Below are 19,512 nucleotides of genomic sequence, written 5' to 3'. Positions count from 1 at the left end.
ATTTTAAAAGAATTTTTTCTATAAAACTTCTATAGATCCTATAGATTTTGTGTTATGAAACATTCAAGAATTAAACAGGGTTCAAATTTTATTTAAGATACTGATATTTTAACAAAATAACATCAGATTATTTAAAGTAACATTGTATTGGGGTGTCCGGATGGCTCAGTCCGTGGAGCACTCACCTCTTGATCTTGGGATTGGTGGGTTCAAACTCCACGTTGGGCATAGAGCTTGCCTGATTAAAAAAAAAAAATTAACACTGTATTGTTTTGATAAATAAAATGTGGTATACTTAATGCATTCCAAGGGCAATGAAAATTAACTATTATTACATGTATCAATGTGGATAAATCTGAAAATCATAGCTCTAAGTAAGAAGGAGCACTTGTGGGATATATACCAGATATTATATATAGAGAGAGTTTAGGATATACAATAACTGATATATTAGTTAGGGATATATCAAGATTGGAAAACATAGAAATGGTAGGCATAAAATCAGAAGAATGGTTATCCTTGGGAGGAAGAGAGTATAATTCAGAAAAGTGCCCAAGACTTATGTATAATAATTATTTATTTCCTAATCTAGTGGTGGGTACATGGTTGCTCATTTTTATCATTAGGTGCCATATTCTTTTGTATTCATCAAAGACCTTATAATAATTTTGTTATGATAAAATACATATAAAACAAAATTTAGCATTTTAACCATTTTTAAAGTGTACAATTCAGTGGCTTTAAGCACATTTGCATTGTTGCACAACTACCCACCACTATCTATTCCAGAACTTTTTTTAGTAGTTTATGTTTTAAAACATCTTTAGGTCCACAGCAAAATTGAGTGGATGATATGGAAAGATCTCTGTAGTTCTTTCCCTACACATGTGTACCTCTCCCCATTATCAATAACCCCCACCCAAACAATACATTTGTTATCATAGATGAACCTACATTGGGTCCTTAGTTTACATTAGGGTTCACTCTTGGTGTTGTACGTTCTGTGGGTTTGGACAAATGTGTAATCACATGTGTCCACCATGATAGTATTACAGAGACTAGATTCACTGCCCTAAAAATTCTCCTGCACTCTGTTTGTAACAGTGTATTTTAAACAAAATTTTATCAAATCAAACCCAACAATATGTAAAATGGATAATACCTTATGACCATGTGGGGTTTATCCTAGGAATGCAAAGCTGATTTGACATTTGAAAATCAAACAAACTGCACAAGAATAACTGTATGATTACCCCCAGTAAATGCAGAAAGAGATTTGACAAAATCCAACATCCATTCCTGATCAAGACTCTCAGAAAACTAGGAATAGAAGGGAAATTCCTCAAACTGATAAAGGCACCTTTGAAAAACCTATAACTAGTGTCATACTTAATGGTGAAAGACTGAAAGCCTCTTTAAGATCAAGGACAAGACAAGGAACTGTCACCTCTTCTATTCAACATTCTGCTGGAGATTGCAACCTGTGCAATCAAACAAGAAAGAAAAATAACAGACACCCATGTTGGAAAGGAATAAACGAAACTGTCTTTATTCCACACAGTATATACTCATATATGAAGAAAATCTAATGGAACCTACAAACAGCTAGGAAAAGTGAATTCAGCAAAGTGGCTGCTTTCAAGAATTAATATACAAAAATCTATTGTATTTCTATATATTATCAACAATCAGAAATTGAAATTAAGCAATATTATTTATAATAACATAAAAAATATGAAATAAATTTGGCAATAAATTTGAAAGATGTGCGTACTGAGAATACACAACATTGCTTAGAGAAATTGAAGAGAATATATATTTTTTAAGATTTTATTTATTTATTCATGAGAGACAGAGAGAGAGAGGCAGAGACACAGGCAGAGGAAGAAGCAGGCTCCACGCAGGGAGCCCAATATGGGACTCGATCCTGGGACCACAGGATCACACCCTGAGTCAAGGGCAGATGCTCAATTGCTGAGCCACCCAGGCAGCCCAAATTGAAGAGAATCTAAGTAAATAAAGAGATAAATCATACTCATAGGTCAGAAGACTCAATATTGGTGTAATAATAAATAGATCAATAGAACAGAACAGAGAGTCCAGAAATAGACACATACATACATGAACAATTGATATTTTACTACAGTGCAAAGGCAATTCAGTGGAGAAAATATAGTTTTTTCAACAAATTGAAAATTCATATGCAAAGCAATGAACTCCATCCATAGTTACATACAAAAAAATTAACTCAAAATGGACCCCAGACTTAAATGTAAAACATAAAATTATAAAACTTCTAGGAAAAATCATAAAATCTTTGTGACCTTGAATTAGTCAAAGATTTCTTAAGTAAAATATGAAGAACTCTCTCAAAAATGGGCAAAAGTATTAAACAGCAATCTCTCTCTTAAAAAATAGGCAAAAGTATTAAATAGTCACCTCACCAAAGAAAATATATGGATGGCAAATAATCACATGAAAAAATACTCCTCATTAGCAATTAGAGAAATGAAAACTAAAACCAGAATGAAAAAAAAATGCTCAACAAAATATTAGTCAACTGAATCCAACAATACATTAAAATAATCATCACAATCAAGAGAGATTTATTCTAGGGATACAAGGGTAGTTCAATATTCACAAATCAATCAGTATGATATATCAACAGGAGAAAGGATAAAAACCATATGATCTTTCAATAGATACAGGAAAAGCATTCAAAAAGTATAACATCCATTCATGAGAAAAACTCTCAACAAAATAAGTTTAGAGGAAACCTACTTCAACATAATGAAGATCATATATGAACATCATACTCAGTGGTGTAAGACTGAAAAATTTCAACCCTAAGATCAGGAACAAAATGAGGATGTCCACTCTCACCATTTTTATTCAACATAGTACTGGAAGTCCCAGCCCCAGCAATCAGACAACAAAAATAAATATGCATCCAAATTGGTAAGGAAGAAGTAAAACTTTCAGTATTTGCAGATGATGTAATACTACATAAAGAAAACCCAAGACTCCACCAAAAAACTACTAGAACTGATAAATGAATTCAGTAAGTTTGCAAGATACAAGATCAGTATAAAGAAATCCATTGCATGTCTATGCACTAATGAAGTAACAGAAAGAGAAATTAAGAAAACAATCCACTTAAAATTGCACCAAAAAAATAGTAAGATACCTAGGAATAAATCTAACCAAAGAAGAAAGGATCTATATTCTGAGAACTGTAAACATTGATTAAATAATTTGAAGATGACACAAAGAAATGGAAACACATTCCGTGCTTATCAGTTGGAAAAACAAATATTAAAATGTACTACCCAAAGCAATCTACACATTTAATGCAATACCTATCAAAATACCAACAGTATTTTTCACAGATCTAGAACAAACAATCCTAAAATGTGTATGAATGGAACCACAACAGATCCCAAATAGTCAAAGCAATCTTGAAAAAGAAGAACAAAACTGGAGGTAACACAATCCCAGATTTCAAGATATACTGCAAAGCTGTAATAATCAAAACAGTATGGTGCTGACACAAAAATCAACACATTGATCAATGGAGCAGATAGAAAGCTCAGAAATAAACCCACAATTATATGGTCAATTAATCTTCAACAAAGGAGGTAAGAACATCCAACGGGAAAAAGATGATGTTGGGAAAACTGGACAGCTATATGCAAAAGAATGAAACTGGACCAGTTTGTTGCAGCATACATGAAAATAAACTCAAAATGGATTAAGGACCTATATGTGAGACTTGAAACCATAAAAATCCTGAAAAAAGAACACAGGCAGTAATTTCTCTGACATTAGCCTTAGCAAGATTTTTCTAGGTATGTGTTTTGAGGCAAGGGAAACAAAAGCAAAAATAAACCATTGGGGCTACATCAAAATAAGCAGCTTCTGCGCATCAAAGGAAACAATCAACAAAATGAAAAGACCTACCGAATGGAAGAAGACATTTACAAATGACAAATCTGATAAAGAGTATCCAAAATACACAAAGAAATTTTACAACTTGGGGTACCTCAGCGGCTCAGTCGATTGAACATCTGACTCTTGCTTTTAACTCAGGTTGTGATCTCAGGGTCATAGGATCAAGCCCTGTGATGGCTCCACACTCAGCATGGAATCTGCTTAAGATTCTCTCTCTGTCTCCTTCTGCCCCTGCTTGTGCTCACTCTCTCAATAAAGGAAAGAAAAAAGGAAAGAAGGAAAGAAAGAGAGATAGGAAGAAAGAAAGACTTAAACAGTTTGATACCAAGAAAAACAAATAACCCAGTTAAAAAATGGCAGAAGACATGAACAGATATTTCTCCAAAGAAGACTTCCAGATGGCCAACAGACACATGAAAAGATGCTCAGTGTCACTCATCATCAGGGAAATGCAAATCAGAACCACAATGAGCTATCACCTCACACCTGTCAGAATGGCTAAAATTAAAAACACAAGAGACAACAAATACTGGTGAGGATGTGGAGGAAAAGGAGCCCTCATGCACTGTTGGTGGGATTGCAAACTATTGCAGCCGCTACTCTGGAAAACAGTATGGAGTTTCCTCAAAAAATTAAAAATAGAATTACCATATGATCCAATAATTCCACTACTGTGTATTTATCCAAAGAATACCAAAACACTATTTCAAAAAGATACATGCACCCCTATGTGTGTTGAGGCATTATTGTTGAGGTAAATATGGATGCAACCCAAGTGCCCATCAGTACATGAATAAATAGAAACGAAGTGATATATACACACAATAGAATATTACCCAGCCATAAAAAAATGAAATATTGCTGCTTGCAACAACATGGGTAGATCTAGAGGGTATAATGCTAAGGAAAATAAGTCAGAGAAAGACAAATACCATATGATTTCACTCATATGTGGAATTTAAGAAACAAAACAAAGGAAAAAAGAGACAAACCAAAAAACAGACTCTTAACTATAGAGAACAAATTGATGGTTACCAAAGGGGAGGTGGATGGGGGATGGGTGTAATACATGAAGGGAATTAAGGGTACACTTATTGTGATGACCACTGAGAAATGTATAGAATTCCTGAATCCATATATTGCACATCTGAAACTATATAACACTGTATGTTAACCCTACTGGAATTAAAAAAAAAAAATTTAAGTATGCAGTTACTGGAAAAAAAAAAACATCAAAACAGAATGAGAAATCTCTATATATCTATAAAATATCTAAAATTGAAAAGACTGACCATACCAAATGTTGGTGAGGATGAGGAGCAACTTGAACTCTCAGATTGTAGTGGGAATAGAAGATGGTCCAAATAGAAGAATATTTAGAAAATATTTTGCCAGTCTCTAAAATTTAAACACCCACCTACCATATGAATCAGCTATGACATTCGTAAGTACCCCCAAGGAAAAGAAAATGTCTATACAATGATTTGTACGTGAATGTCTAGTGCAGCTTTACTTGTAATAGTCAAAAACAGGACACAATGCAAACGTCCATCGACACTTGGATGTGAATGGATACACAAAATGTGGTATATCCATATAATGGAATGGCAATAAAAAGGGATAAGCTACTGATACATGCAACAACATGAATGTATCTCAAAATAACTGTGCTAGGGATGAATGAAGCCAGAAAAACAGTATATTACTATGTTGTTCCATTCAAGTAAAACTGTAGAAAATGCAAACTAAACTATAGTGATGGCTGATAAATTGTTACACTGAGCACAGGATAGGGAGAACTTACAAAGGAAGGGGCACAAGAAAATTCAGGGAGAGTTGAAACTGTGTTCACTATCTTCATAGTAATTGTGATAATTTGACTAGATGGTGTTTATACATATATGTATAAATCACATGTATATATATATATATCTCACACAAATCAAGTTATAAAAATGTGCAATTGACATGCAATTTATTGTATGTCAGTTATACACCAATAAAACTGCCAAAATTTGTGTAGTTTCTATGACTTTGTGCCCTTAATCATTCCAGTTAACCAAAGTCTCTAATTATGTTTAAAATGCTCACATTTTCATCCCAATGACACTAACCATAATTGGAAAATTGAAAATTCATTAACTGCATTGTGAATTATTTTTAAGTACAGAGCACAAAATGAGCAATCATTTATTAAAATGATGCCCTTAAAAACAGCTCTGAAATTATATATAGCCAGACAATAAAAATATAATAGGAATCACATTATATGAAATGCAAACTGGAATATAAAATAAAAAATATGTACCTGTCCAAGCAAAAATGTACATTGAGGCTCTGCATAAAATCCCGAAGAAGCTTTTTTCTTGGTGTGGTTCTAACCCTACGATGAAAAATATCTTTTCCTAAAGTGTATAATTACCCTCTATCACTCTTAAATCTCCTCTGGTGTCTAAGCTCGCTTAATAACGGTGAACAGATGAGCAGAAATTAAAAATAAAGGCCTTCTACCAATTTAGCACCCCGCACATAATGTACCTATAATGATAGTTTGATTGCCGGTGCCCATTATTTTGTTGCTGCCTCTTTTATTTTTTTCCCTATTACTGCACCAGAGCCCTGAGTCTCAAAAAGAATGCAGCATCCAGTTGTATAAAACCAGAGCGATTTACATGAACACTGGCTTTCTCCTGTATTAGAAAGATGCATAGAACAAAACAGAAAACATAATGTAATGCCACGTGGACCATTTAATGTTCATTGCACCGTTCACTTAAATATCATATTACATTTTGGTTCATTTATTTTCCAAAAAGAAGAAGTGAAAAGCAGGATTTTTTTTTTTTGCAGTAGAATGGGGAAGAAAATTGAAGTGTTTATGGATATTAAAATGAATTAGACAAATCTATTGAAATGAGGCGAGCAAATCCCCTACGATAGTTCCTCAGTGCGTATGAAGCAATGAAAAAGAAAAAAGATATTAAAGGAAAAACCAAAAGAGATATAATTCAGCTTTGACCTAGAGTAGAAGAGTCTTGAAATACCTTTAAAATTTATCTTCTTTTTTGAATCTGAAAAACTCCTGCCTTAAAAGTGTTGTGTTGAATTACACATCCCCAATCACTTAGGACACAGGTTCATATTTATGTTTTCCCCATGTTCTTATATGATCATAATACCCGCTAGTAAACATTCAGGAGAGCAGCCTCCATGGCCTATAGTTGAGTAATTAGTGAAAGTAGTAAGTTGGTTTTTTTTTTTAATGGCTGAGATGACCTCCCTCACTTTTTAAAACTAAACTGGGCAGTTATTGGGAGGCCTGGGTGGCTCAGTGTTGAGCATCTTCCTTTGGCTCAGCAGTGACCCCGAGGTCCTGGGATCGAGTCCCGCGTCGGGCTCCCTGCATGGAGCCTGCTTCTCCCTCGGCCTGTGTCTCTGCCTCTCTCTCTGTGTCTCTCACGAATACATAAATAAAATCTGAAAACAAAACAAATTGGTCAGCTATCTAGTAAAAGCTTGACACAGCCTTGAAGAGCCGTGCCTCAGGGCCCCGTCAGGAGGACGTGGCTCTCCTGGCTGAGGCACAGGAAGGACTTCAAGGCCTTGGGGGTGTATGTACCGCGTGCCCGGGGCAGACGTGGATGAGGGAGTGAGAACCGTCGTGAGAATTCGGCCCCTTGGAAGCTGGGTGACAAGGTGGGTGTGTGAGGCGACGCTCACCACCGCACACCAACCTGAAGGGCCTAAGCGGCCCAGGTACTGCTAGGGCCCGGCCAGGCCCGTGAAAGAGCTCCCTCTCCACAGAGCTGTGGAAGTGCCCGGGAGGCTTGTGGGCGGTTTTCGGTTACCTTAAAAACATCCCGTGTAGGCCGCTTCTTGTACGTGGACAAGCAGACTGTATGGCTCATTTGTCTCCCTCGCGTGCTTGTCCCTGCCCTGCACCTGTACAAGCAACGCCGGCGCTCCGTGTGAGTATCTGCAACCATTAGAACCTTTTCCTCAGTCACTTCCTTAACTTTATTGCAAGTTTTGCTCCATTTTCCCCTTACACGTTCTGGGGGCTTGGGGAGGCATTTGAGTCCATTCTTCGGGGCTGATCTCTGAGGCCGCTGCTGTGGGGCCCTTGAGCCACTGCTCAGTGTGTGCGGGGGGCTCTGAGGAGGCGGAGGGCCCTCGGCCCCACAGCCCCGGTGGCCGGGGAGGGCTGCGGAGGGAGGCGGAGAGCACTATGGGGCACATCCTCAGCGCTCTGTGCCCTGAGTCCTGTAGAGAAGCGGCCCTAGACTTCCGCCCCAAACAACGGCGCATAGACTGGAGCTGGCGGGGGCTTGGGGAGGGCTGTTTCCTCGGGAGGCCCCGCACAGGAGCGGCCCTGTGTCTGTGGCGCTGAAGAGACCGTCTTTGGGCTGCCCAGGGCTTCCCGGGGCTCTTCAGGGGAGGCTCAGTGGTAGCGAGCTGGAAATCATGCAGAAGAAAAACAGCCGAGAGGAAGAAGGCCCAGGGGAGAGCCTGGCGGGGACCAGCCCTCTCCTCCCTGGCTGAGTGACGACCAGCGGGGCATGCAGGCCCCTCGGCCAGGACCTGCTCAGCGCCCGCTCTGAGGAGCCAGGCCTCACCCAAGCAAGCGCCGGGGGCGCAGGACGTGACCTTCAGAGACGCCTTCCCCACCTTAACTATGGCCTCGTGTGTCTGTCATAACAAACAGTGAGGAACCCGTCAGGGAAGGGCTGCACGTCAACCTTCTGAGACCACCCTTCTGAGGACTTCCCCTGTTGACAGCTGGTGGGTGGCCGGGAGATGGGACTCCCTGCGGCGGCGCTGTGTCTCACGGGTTTCCTTGCTTTCCTCCTCCTTGGCACTCACGAGCCCAGCAAAGATCAAGAAGCACCCAATAAGCTGCTTTCCAGGTGCTGGGTGCCCGGGACAGGCCAGGTCGTTGTCACAGCCATGTCTTCCCGGCCCAGCGGGGAGCCGGCCTACAGAGTGGGAAGGATGGTCGAGCTGACCTAATAAATATTTTCCATCCCTAACCTCAGTAATTATTTTCATGTGTCACAGCTCAGCAAGGAATGGCGAAAACTAAAGTTTCCCTGATTAGACGAGACCCGCAGATCACGGAGAGTCGAATCTGAAACCGTTCTGCGCGTCGCTCCGGGAGTCACTCTCCCCGGGATGCCCACGTCGTCACCCCACCTCAGCTCAGTTACACAAAGTAAGTGACTTTGGTTCTTTCCTGATTACACTGCTATCCTTTGTCATTTCCTACCCCCGCCCCACTCAAAAGTCTACACTGGGGTTTTTCTCTGCTCCCTCCCACATTTGCAAATATACCTTTTTCAATCTGTGAAGTTCAGATAGAATTCTGCTTGCAGCCACAGTGCTGCTCTGTGGGGTGGGATGTGTGGTCAGATGAGTGGTAGGAAAATGCCTTTTGGAAAATTGTTTGATTTGCTACACTCTATTGAGTCCTAGTGGGAAGTCAGCATCCCCTTGCTATTTTGGAAATTTCTCGGAAATTATATGCAAAAAAAAAAAAAAATTCAGCAAAACATTTTCCATCCTAATAACTTTTCTAGATTGTCCCAAGGTAAGAAGAGAGGGGCCAGGGGAGGACGTGCTGATGAAATGGGCCTCTCCCCCTCCCCGCGTGGGGCATGGGAAAAGCCATCTCAAAGCAAAGATCCCAATTTAGGGAAGCTTTTGGCCCAGCTGAAGGACATGGTTAGCATAATAAGGCCTCATTTCAACTATCTGCATTTAATTTCAGTTCAGACCTCCTCATTAGAATTTAGTTGGCAAGGGGATGTTGATAATCCCAGTTTGTTAGGAGGTCAAATGCAAGAGGTGATCAAAAATTCAGTGCTGCATTTGGCAGCTTCAAGAACATAGCCCCACCCGGCGAACAGCTTACTTAAGGTCTTTAGGTTGGTTACCTCAAGTGTAATTACTGCTTTCACCCTTGTCGCTTCTATTAGGATTAAGGATGAATTCTCTTTGAGGGATTATTGCTCAATGAGACCCAACATTGACAAGATCCAGGCTGCCAGAGAGAAAAAATCTTTTTCTAGAAACCTATTCTAATGTAGTTTTCTATCAGACTGCTGCCCAAGAATCTGTCTGAGGGGAAGCGGCCTTCACCTGTGGGAGAACGTTAGGGACTGCAGTCCGCCTGCTGTCCGGTTGGGGCCGCCCACAAGTTCCGTGATTCAGTGTGCTCGTTCTGAGGTCCGTGTGCCCATGATAGAGCCATGAGAAATCTTAGGGACCTCCAGGGACATCCTTCCTGTTTGAGAGGAGAAAAATGAGGCCAAGAGAGAACCAAGGATTCGTTCAAATGTTTTAAGTGAAACTCAGGTGTGCTGATCTTCCTTCTACTGCTCCTTCTCAGGGAACTCGCTCAACCAGCAAAGCATCTCTCCGAACTATGGGCCGGCCACATTTTTAGTCTTCGTGCAGGAGACTCTTGTGCTTTCTTGTATACATTTTATTGAAATACAACAGAGATGCACACAAAAGGCACAAATCATAAGTTTACAATCAGTGCATTTTCACGAAGGGCTTACACCTGTATGACCAGATGTCCATGTCAAGAAACAAAACGTCTCCATGTCCTCTTCCGCGGTTCTGACTTCTAACACCATAAATTCATTTTGCCTTGTTTTGAACTTTGTGTAGGATGGAACATACAGTGTGTACCCTTTGGTATCTGACTTCTTTCATTCAGCATTATGTTCGTGAAACTCCTCTATTGTGTTGTGTGTAGCGATTCCTTCTTGATTTAATTTTTTGGCGTGTCGTATTTCATTGTATGGATATCAAAAGTTACTTATCCATTCTACTGTGGATAGACATCTGAGTTACTTTAAGTTTTTATCTGCTATACCTAAAGGGAACATTTTGTGCGTGGTTTTGGTGGACATAGGTATGCCTTCCTATTAGAGAGGAATTGCCAAGTCAGGGACTATGTGTCATTTACCCTTAGTAGAAACTGCCCAGTGATTTTCCAAAGTGACTGCACCAATGTACACCTCTACCGCTGGTATACAAAAGTTCCACTTGTTCCACATCCTGCCAATACTTGCCACTAGTAATGCCTCTCTTAAATGAATTTAGTTACTTTCCTTCCATTTGTAGAAGAGTTGGAGAGAGAGGAAAGAGGAGGACTGGTGTCCCCAGGTTTTATATTTTAGTTAGGTCCGTCCCCTACGGATTTTCCATTTGCCCCAGTATTGCCAGGTAGGTGACTACAAAAGTGTAAGTGAGGTGGGAGAGGGCAGCTCCTGGCAGGCTCCCTGGCCACACACTTGCTAAAATGTTGCAATTGAGGCTGACTATATTGCCTCCTGAAGTCTTTTTTGGCTATTCAAATATGCTCTGTTGAGAAGCAATGGTTATCATCAGTCAATACCATAGGTGACGGTTCTGGGACAACTTGATTGTTAAGAGCCTGACTTTGATTCCCAAGAGAGATGCGAAAAGGGTATCAGGAATAGGGTTGAGGAAGAAGAACACCATCATCTCACCCATGGGCTGAGAGCCAATCTGTATCCTCAACACTGTAAAATTTATTTTTTTCCTAGAATATTTACTTGGCCTGTACAAGTACGGTAGAACCAGAGAGAAAGCAAACTGCCAGAGAACTTAACCTTGACATTGATATTTAAAACTCAGAGTAGGTTTCCTTGAAAGCAAACCCTTTGGCTGTTACTAGACCCGGAGTTAAGGTCATACTCCAAACGGAAGCCAGTTGATCCAGTGTTTATGTGCTATGTGAACAGCACAATCCGGGGAGCAACATGAGCTTACCGAAATCAGTAGCGTTGAGGCTAACACTCTATAAAAATAATTTGATTTATATCTCTATTATCTTATATAGTTATAAACTCAATTAACTTACATTTGATAATATAAAAGTATTTATTGAGACCTGACCCTGTGTCAATGTCAGTTGCAAAAATAATCTCCTTAAATTCATTACCTCATGGGGTTCTGATAATATCCCTCTGGGAAAATTATGTTGTCCCCATTTTATGCAGCAGGAAACTGAGTTGTGGAGAAATTAAAGGCCTTGCCCTTCTATAAGTGGCACAGGGATTCCAGTTAGAGTCTTTCGGATTTTAGGTCTCTGATATTAGCCACTACCCTTTTTTTTTTTTTTTTTTTTTTTATTGGTGTTCAATTTACTAACATACAGAATAACACCCAGTGCCCGTCACCCATTCACTCCCACCCCCCGCCCTCCTCCCCTTCTACCACCCCTAGTTCGTTTCCCAGAGTTAGCAGTCTTTACGTTCTGTCTCCCTTTCTGATATTTCCCACACATTTCTTCTCCCTTCCCTTATTTTCCCTTTCACTATTATTTATATTCCCCAAATGAATGAGAACATATAATGTTTGTCCTTCTCCGACTGACTTACTTCACTCAGCATAATACCCTCCAGTTCCATCCACGTTGAAGCAAATGGTGGGTATTTGTCATTTCTAATAGCTGAGTAATATTCCATTGTATACATAAACCACATCTTCTTTATCCATTCATCTTTCGTTGGACACCGAGGCTCCTTCCACAGTTTGGCTATCGTGGCCATTGCTGCTAGAAACATCGGGGTGCAGGTGTCCCGGCGTTTCATTGCATTTAGCCACTACCCTTCACTGGCCCCGCAGCACATGACAGCAGGGCTGCAAGTTGGAAGGACCTCGAAGTTGCCGTATTAGCCCTCTGCTTATCCCCATCTCCTTCTCTCTGTCTCTACGCACCCCTTCCCTAACTCTCTCTCTCTCTCTCTCTCTCTCTCTCTCTCCCTATGTCTCCATGTCTATCTCTATCTCTCTGAGGACCTGGCCACTCACCTAGTTACTTGCCATGGAAGGTGTGCCGAGTACATTTGCTTCTCCTGGTAAATCTCCAGCAGGGAAGGCCTTGCAAACATGCTTCAGTTTGAGCAGACTCTGCCGCGGCACCATCTGCCAGCCCGATAAAGACAATCCTCCTTTAATTAGGAATGTTGAAATGTTGGAAATCCAGGCCAACTTCTAGCATTACAGAGAAAACTTAGGGGATAGAATACTCGGAGGAGAAAACCGAGAGCTGGGCCCAGAATTTCAGGGAAAACACATGGCCTGCCTAAGTTCAGGAGAAACAGGGCCTGTGCTCTGTCTTTAAGCATCCTGCACCCTGCAGGGTGGCCTCTGTGATCACTGCTCCCGGGGGCGAGGTGCACTGGGAAAGGTTTTCGGTTGTGTTCACATGTTTCTAGCTTGTTTTTATTCCTACGTATATGTGGGGTTTTCTTTCCTACATGTTGCTTATATTTTTTTGTTGTCATGCTTGTTTTTATTTCTGCATATGTGTGGGGTAATTCCTACACATATGTGGGTTTTTTTTCCCTTGGGCTTGGTCAAAACTGAGACCTCTCTTTTTAGATGTGCAGTTGTTGAGAAGATACTAACCATTTCTTTACCTCTCCCACCAGACTTAAATATTCCAGAAATGCACTTTACCCTGAAGAAGGTCTTACTTCAGACCTGTGATATACTCTTGCTAAAAGGCAGAAATTGAAATTGGCTGTACCTAAGAATGATTGCATACCTGGTACAGATAATGGTTTAATTGGGTGCCCTTTGTGGACTTAAAATGTCTTTTCAGTCATTAAAAGAGAATGTTTACTTGAATGTACTGTGTTCGCTAGAGCCAAATTGAAAATTGTTTTCATTGTGTTGCATAGACTTCAATCTAGTCAAGCCTTGTTGAAGAGAAAATAATTGGGGACATTAAAATGATAGATATACTTTATTTCAGCTTTTAATATTCCTCAATTGTTAGGGGTTATTTTTAACATTGTTCCTAAATTTTACCGATCTTTTATTAATTTGGAGATTAATGTTATCTATTATTATATCTGTCTTATAGAGGAAGTATCTTTTTTAAAGATTTTTATAGCATGATTTGATAGTAAATATTGTTCAGTTCTAAAAAGATGTGTGTCTTGGAATTTTAAAGATAAGGCTATATGTGGTGTTACAATAATCAGAAGGTAAATACATGGCAGGTTTTGCCTTAGGGATATTATGTAATATCTCAGCCCCTAGATGGAATTCTCTAAAAGGAAATCTGACAAGAAGCTTAATATTTCAGTATTGTCACATACGATTATTGCTTAGTATAAGACATAGTCATTCATGTCTCCTTAGCTAAAATCACTGAAGAGCTAGAAGTAAGTTGAACAAACATCATTAATTTCACTTGAACTATAATGTGCAGTGTCACAAACACACTCACAGACACTCTCTCCCGGATGGGCTCAAAAATAGAAGGAACGAGAATATAGTCCTCAACAGATATCATGCAGGTAGTATTAAGTTTAACTAGTCAGAATGTTGAGATAGAATTCTATTGATTTTTTTTTTATTTCCCACATGCTGTAGCCACAAGTACAAATGCCAGATCCTAATCCTAAAGGATTCAAATTCATGCTAGAAATAAACCACAGTGAAAGAAAACACCCGTAATGGCATGTCTCCTTAAATTTGAGTCAAGGCTGACATTTTTGTTTCTATGAAAAGTGCTACATTATACATAATGACCAACTAAGACTTTTGACCCTAATTACTTCTTGCTAATAACAGCATACTGTATTCCGTTGTACCTGGCGGAGTCCATAATTTGCTGAGTTGTCAGTGGCAGGCACTGATGGGAAACCTGAAGTTAGCCAGTTAGTCCCTGTGCTGTACCTCCACGGACCAGTTTGATACCCTTGTTACCAAACTAAATCTGACTTTTAAAAAAATTATTTCGTAGCTATGTAAATAAAAACTTTGGCCCACTAATACGTCGTAAACCCTAACGTGTATGTCCTTCACAGCAGAGATACTGGGGAAAAACATCCTAGTCCAGTCCACACCATAAGTGTCAAGTTTTTTTAGATGTGACTCTGTATTACTAGCCCAAGTTATCAGTTGTTAGTGAGGATGAGCTCAGAGTTTTGCACATCCTGTCAAAGATCAATCTTATTGTGACTTGTACCTTTCCCTGCTTCATTCTTTTTATCTCAGTAATCACACACCCTGTCAATTTTACCACATCCATTCCATCTCCAATAGCCTGTATTTGATGACAAACCTTTGCAACAGTATCCAGATATATCTGCATCTCCCCGCCTCCTATGCCTCCTCCAAGCTACAGAGACCATTGTAAACCACAGATCTGATCATGTTAAACTCTTTGGACTGCTGTTGGCCAAACCATAATGTTCACAACCTTACCTTTAATTTTCTAAAAATCAACTATCGGTACCTGATGGAAGAGTCCAGGGCACAGAAAGTACAGTTTCAGCACTGGAATCCTGCAGGCAAAACTTGCTCCCAGTTGACTAAATGAGAGCCTCAGTGCAAGTGAGAGATGTGACTCTGCGTTTCCTTCATTGAAGGGTTTCCTTGTGCCTTTTGGGGTGGGGGGATGGACCTTTCACCACACTGAATGGGATGGCAGTGGTTTTATATATACACACACACACACACACATACACACACACATACATATTTCTTATACAATATGAATTCAAAATTTTAAAAATCTGGTACTCAGCAGGAGAAACAGCTTTCTCTAGGAAGGTGGGAGGAAAGCCTGTCCAGGATGAATTTACTGGGAGATGGCACATGGGCACCAAGATGGTGCCTTCATAAAAGATTTCAAAGATGATGAAATCTTTGAGATTTTTGCCTTGCCTCTGCCTTTTGACCTTAACACTTGCTTTGCAGCTACGTTGGGTTTCTAGTACAATGCTTTCGAGTTCGCTCCTCTTGGTCTGTCATTCCCTCCTTGCACTCACTGTCTAGCCTTTGTGAACTATTTTTAGTGCACCCGCATGGATGCTCTTTTCGTATTTCTGTTTGAGTCAATACAAAGCCTGGCATGAAGTAGATGTTTAATAAACATGTGAAAGTGTGGAGAAGACCAATTTTAGCTCTCTTGCTATGTCAATAACTTTTTCTTAGCATTATGATCATTATATGCACGTGCAATTGTAACTAAAAAAAAAAAAAAAAAAAACAACCCACTCATTTGGCACCAAAGCATTACTAATATAATTTAAGGGGGAAATGCCCCTAATTTCTCCAAGAACCATGTGGAGGCCTCATGGGTACAGAGCTCCTGACTGGCCTGAAGGACAACTGTCGTCCCTAAGAAAGAATTCAGTATGGGGGCCGACCGGAATCCTTATACCAGGTACAAATGAGATTTCCCTGACTCTGTTCTTTGTTGTAAAGCTTTCTGCTCCCAGATTAACACAAGCAGAAGCATCTCCATTTCAGAAATACAAGTGCAAACAAACAATCTGTCTGCATAACATTCCTTTAAAGTCAGATGAGTTTATTTAAAGCATGGTAGCCCTGGGAGGGAGTGAAGACTGGCCAACCCTACCACAGAGCCTGCAGAAACCCAGTGGCCTGGCTAACTTTCCACCAAAGTCTGTGTCAAGGTTTGTGGGGGCAGGGTAATGTTTCATACCAAATAACTCAGACAGAGGATTAAACACATTTCTATGCAACTGTGGCAGATTTGGGTTTTATTTTTACCCTACAGTCCTTAAATTACAATACCTCTTTTGATGTGGCATATGCACATTGTGTATTCTTAACTGCTTATTTAGATACATTTGGGACTTTCAGAAGCCTTTTTTTTTTTCACTGTAGATGCCAATAAATATGTCCTTATTGGGAAGGGGATAAACTATACTTTTATGTTCCTGGTTTGGGGATCCTAATAAGGTTTTTAAAATTTATAACCTAATAATGAACCATGCCTATGACTACATCATACCAAAAGATTTTTATTTTCCTTAAAAGGAAAGATGTGGGATTTTTTAGTCTAAAAATGACCTGCTATAGTTTCCCATCTGGAAATTCTAACAGCCTTCATTGTCTGGCGTTTCCCTATTATCTCTGAAAATTAAAATTATGGGCAAGCTTCATGGGATGAGAGCAAGAGAGTTCCAGTTAATATACTTTCCTTTTTCACTAGTAGCTAACTTCATCTTAACCCACTATATATATATCCTTGTCCCTTCTGTCTTTTGACTAGTAGATACCAGAGGCGGGGCAAGATGGCGGAAGAGTAGGGTCCCCAAGTCACCTGTCCCCACCAAATTACCTAGATAACTTTCAAATTATCCTGAAAACCTATGAATTCAGCCTGAGATTGACTAGTACATACCATATTATATTTTGTATTGGACACCTTGGGCATTCATAATGTTTTTGCCATCACAGTTATTCCTAAAAATGCTTTAGAATGAGTGAATAGCCAGAAAGGACAAGGAAACTACCAAGGTAAAGCAGAGCGCACAGCATCTTGGAACAGTGCACCTGTCCTGGACAGATGAAGGAAGCGCAGAGCTCAGGAGACCCTGGAACCACTGTACCCGAGCGAGGGGGCCTGAACTCCCTGGCTTCACACCAGGAGCCCTGTGCTCTAAAAGCCTACATCTTAATCATGCTTGCATCCACAGGGTCTGTGATAGAACATAAACAAATGGGTAAGGGGATTGATGCCTATGGTTAGCCAGTGACCAAGGTCCCACCAACTTGTAGTTTAGAATTCTGACCTTTGAGTTCATTGTCTAGTGCTTTTAGTTTCTCGTTCATTTGGATTCCTACTGTTGTGGAGGCCATTTAAGTTAATCGGTGACACTTTAATGACTTGGCATAATTTTAGCCTCTGGAGTCTTGTGTGCGAGGGCAGAGGAGGGAGATTGAAATTGTGGTTGGACTCTACTGCCAAGCATAGCATTGTGTGTTATCCTGACCTTTTTCTGGAGTTCTTGAGACCCTAATTGAGTAATCCTATTAGTGGTGTATTTTAGGAGAAAATATTGTAGAAGAAAGAACATAATCCTGTTCTTTCTTCATAATCTTGTACGGTAAACTTCATATTATAGTAATCTATTGTCAGTCATCATGGAAAGATGATGTATCATGTTGATTTGGAAAACAAATCATTTGAAAGCCTTATTCTTTTCATTTTTTACTATTTGGGATTTTCCAGTTCATGACTTTTAGTCATCCTTTGGATAATGTCAAATTTGAACTTTATTGTTAGAGTTACTGTCTTGGGGGGGGGGGTTCTTTTTAACTGATTTTCTGCTCTCTCTCTCTGATTTTATAGGGATGATAGTAGTAATGGATGGAGAGATCTTCGTTCGAATCTTATTCGATTCAACTAATTGGTCAGCTCCTGAACAAGAGAGTAACTTTCTGTTGATAACTTCAGAAAAACAATTTGCCTTTTGTTCAAAACCCTTTCACATTTTCTAGACACGTTATGTCTTAATCCTAGAATAAGTAGAAAATTTCAGAAAAATAAAATAGAGGAGTGTATGGATTTATGGAAATAGGAGAGATGCAATTTCCTAATTAAGATTTGAGTGTATTGAATTCCAGAGGAGGAAAGTCTACTTTGAATATTATTGTGTAGACAGAATGATTATATGCAAATTGCCTAGTATATTTCTCTGTTTATATGCATGTATGTGTATGGAATCTGTGGGCTTTTTTGTGTGGGTGGATATGTGGTCACATTATGTGGATGGGCTTGTTTGTTGGGAAGTACGGGGTGTATACAGGAAATTAGGAATTAGAAGCCCTTATGGTTTTACTTTAACAGAGGTAAGGATGGATTGGAGTGGCTTTCATTTTTCATATGAAATCATTTAGGCTGGCATTATTCTCATAATATACATCAAACATAATTCAAACAATTTTAAGAAATGAAATTCTTACAAAGAAGGTAAGCTTACAAAACTACAAAATTAGTAGGCATATTTTTAAAATTGGAACTACCTGACTCAGCATGCAGTCATTTTATTTCTATAAAACTTAACTTCCAGGTCATTGAAGAAACAACTCTTCCACTACACCTTAAGTTCCCAAAAAACAATCTGAATAATTTAGCCCATTTAAGACAAATAGTTATATAGCCATCTGCCTAGATATGCTTTAACCCTAAGCCAATGAGTGTGGTAACAGTGGAGAGCTCCAAAAAGAGTACAGTCTGCACGTAGTGTAGAACTGAAAAAGGACACCAACATCCACAGATGGATTTGCCTACCACATTGAAATCAACATGGCAAAGATGAGAGGAACTGAAAAGTGTTTATTTCCTCAGGAAATCTCATATATTCATTCTGATGGGAACACATCCTTCAACAAACATTTAGTGAGAGCCTACTATGTGCCAGAGCCTGTTCTCAGTGCCAGAGAAGATTCATAAGAGAGTCCCTCCTGGTCTGTAAGGAACACCATGTACGTGGTACGCGCTATGACCCACTGGGCAGAAGCAGACTATACCTCCTCAGGGAAGGTGAACCTCACCAGGAAAGGTGACGTTTGGGCTGGGTCCTGAAGGATGAGTAGGAGTTTCCGACTGGAGTAGAGGAGGGCGTTCCTGGCAGCAAGATCAATGTGGGAGAGGATTACAAAATACATGGCATATTTGGGGAATGGCAGGAAGTGTAGTGTGGGTGGAGCACAAGGCTAGGTAAGTGGCAAACACTTTCTGGCTCC

At 39.8% G+C, this 19,512-nt stretch overlaps 1 protein-coding gene across 2 annotated transcripts in view; it reads left to right on the top strand.

The window, feature by feature from the left end:
- Nucleotides 1–19,512, top strand: part of SATB2 (SATB homeobox 2) — a 289,546-nt gene that overhangs the window by 18,335 nt on the left and 251,699 nt on the right. For both annotated transcript variants that reach the window (XM_038585272.1, XM_038585276.1), the window contains exon 3: nt 9,010–9,163. The gene's annotated coding sequence lies outside the window, so the exon portion shown is untranslated. The remainder of the gene's footprint in view (nt 1–9,009; nt 9,164–19,512) is intronic.

Source organism: Canis lupus, chromosome 37 (genome assembly GCF_011100685.1).
Source record: "Canis lupus familiaris isolate Mischka breed German Shepherd chromosome 37, alternate assembly UU_Cfam_GSD_1.0, whole genome shotgun sequence".
NCBI classification, from domain to species: Eukaryota; Metazoa; Chordata; class Mammalia; order Carnivora; family Canidae; genus Canis; species Canis lupus.
This window is presented reverse-complemented; position numbering and strand designations above follow the sequence as displayed.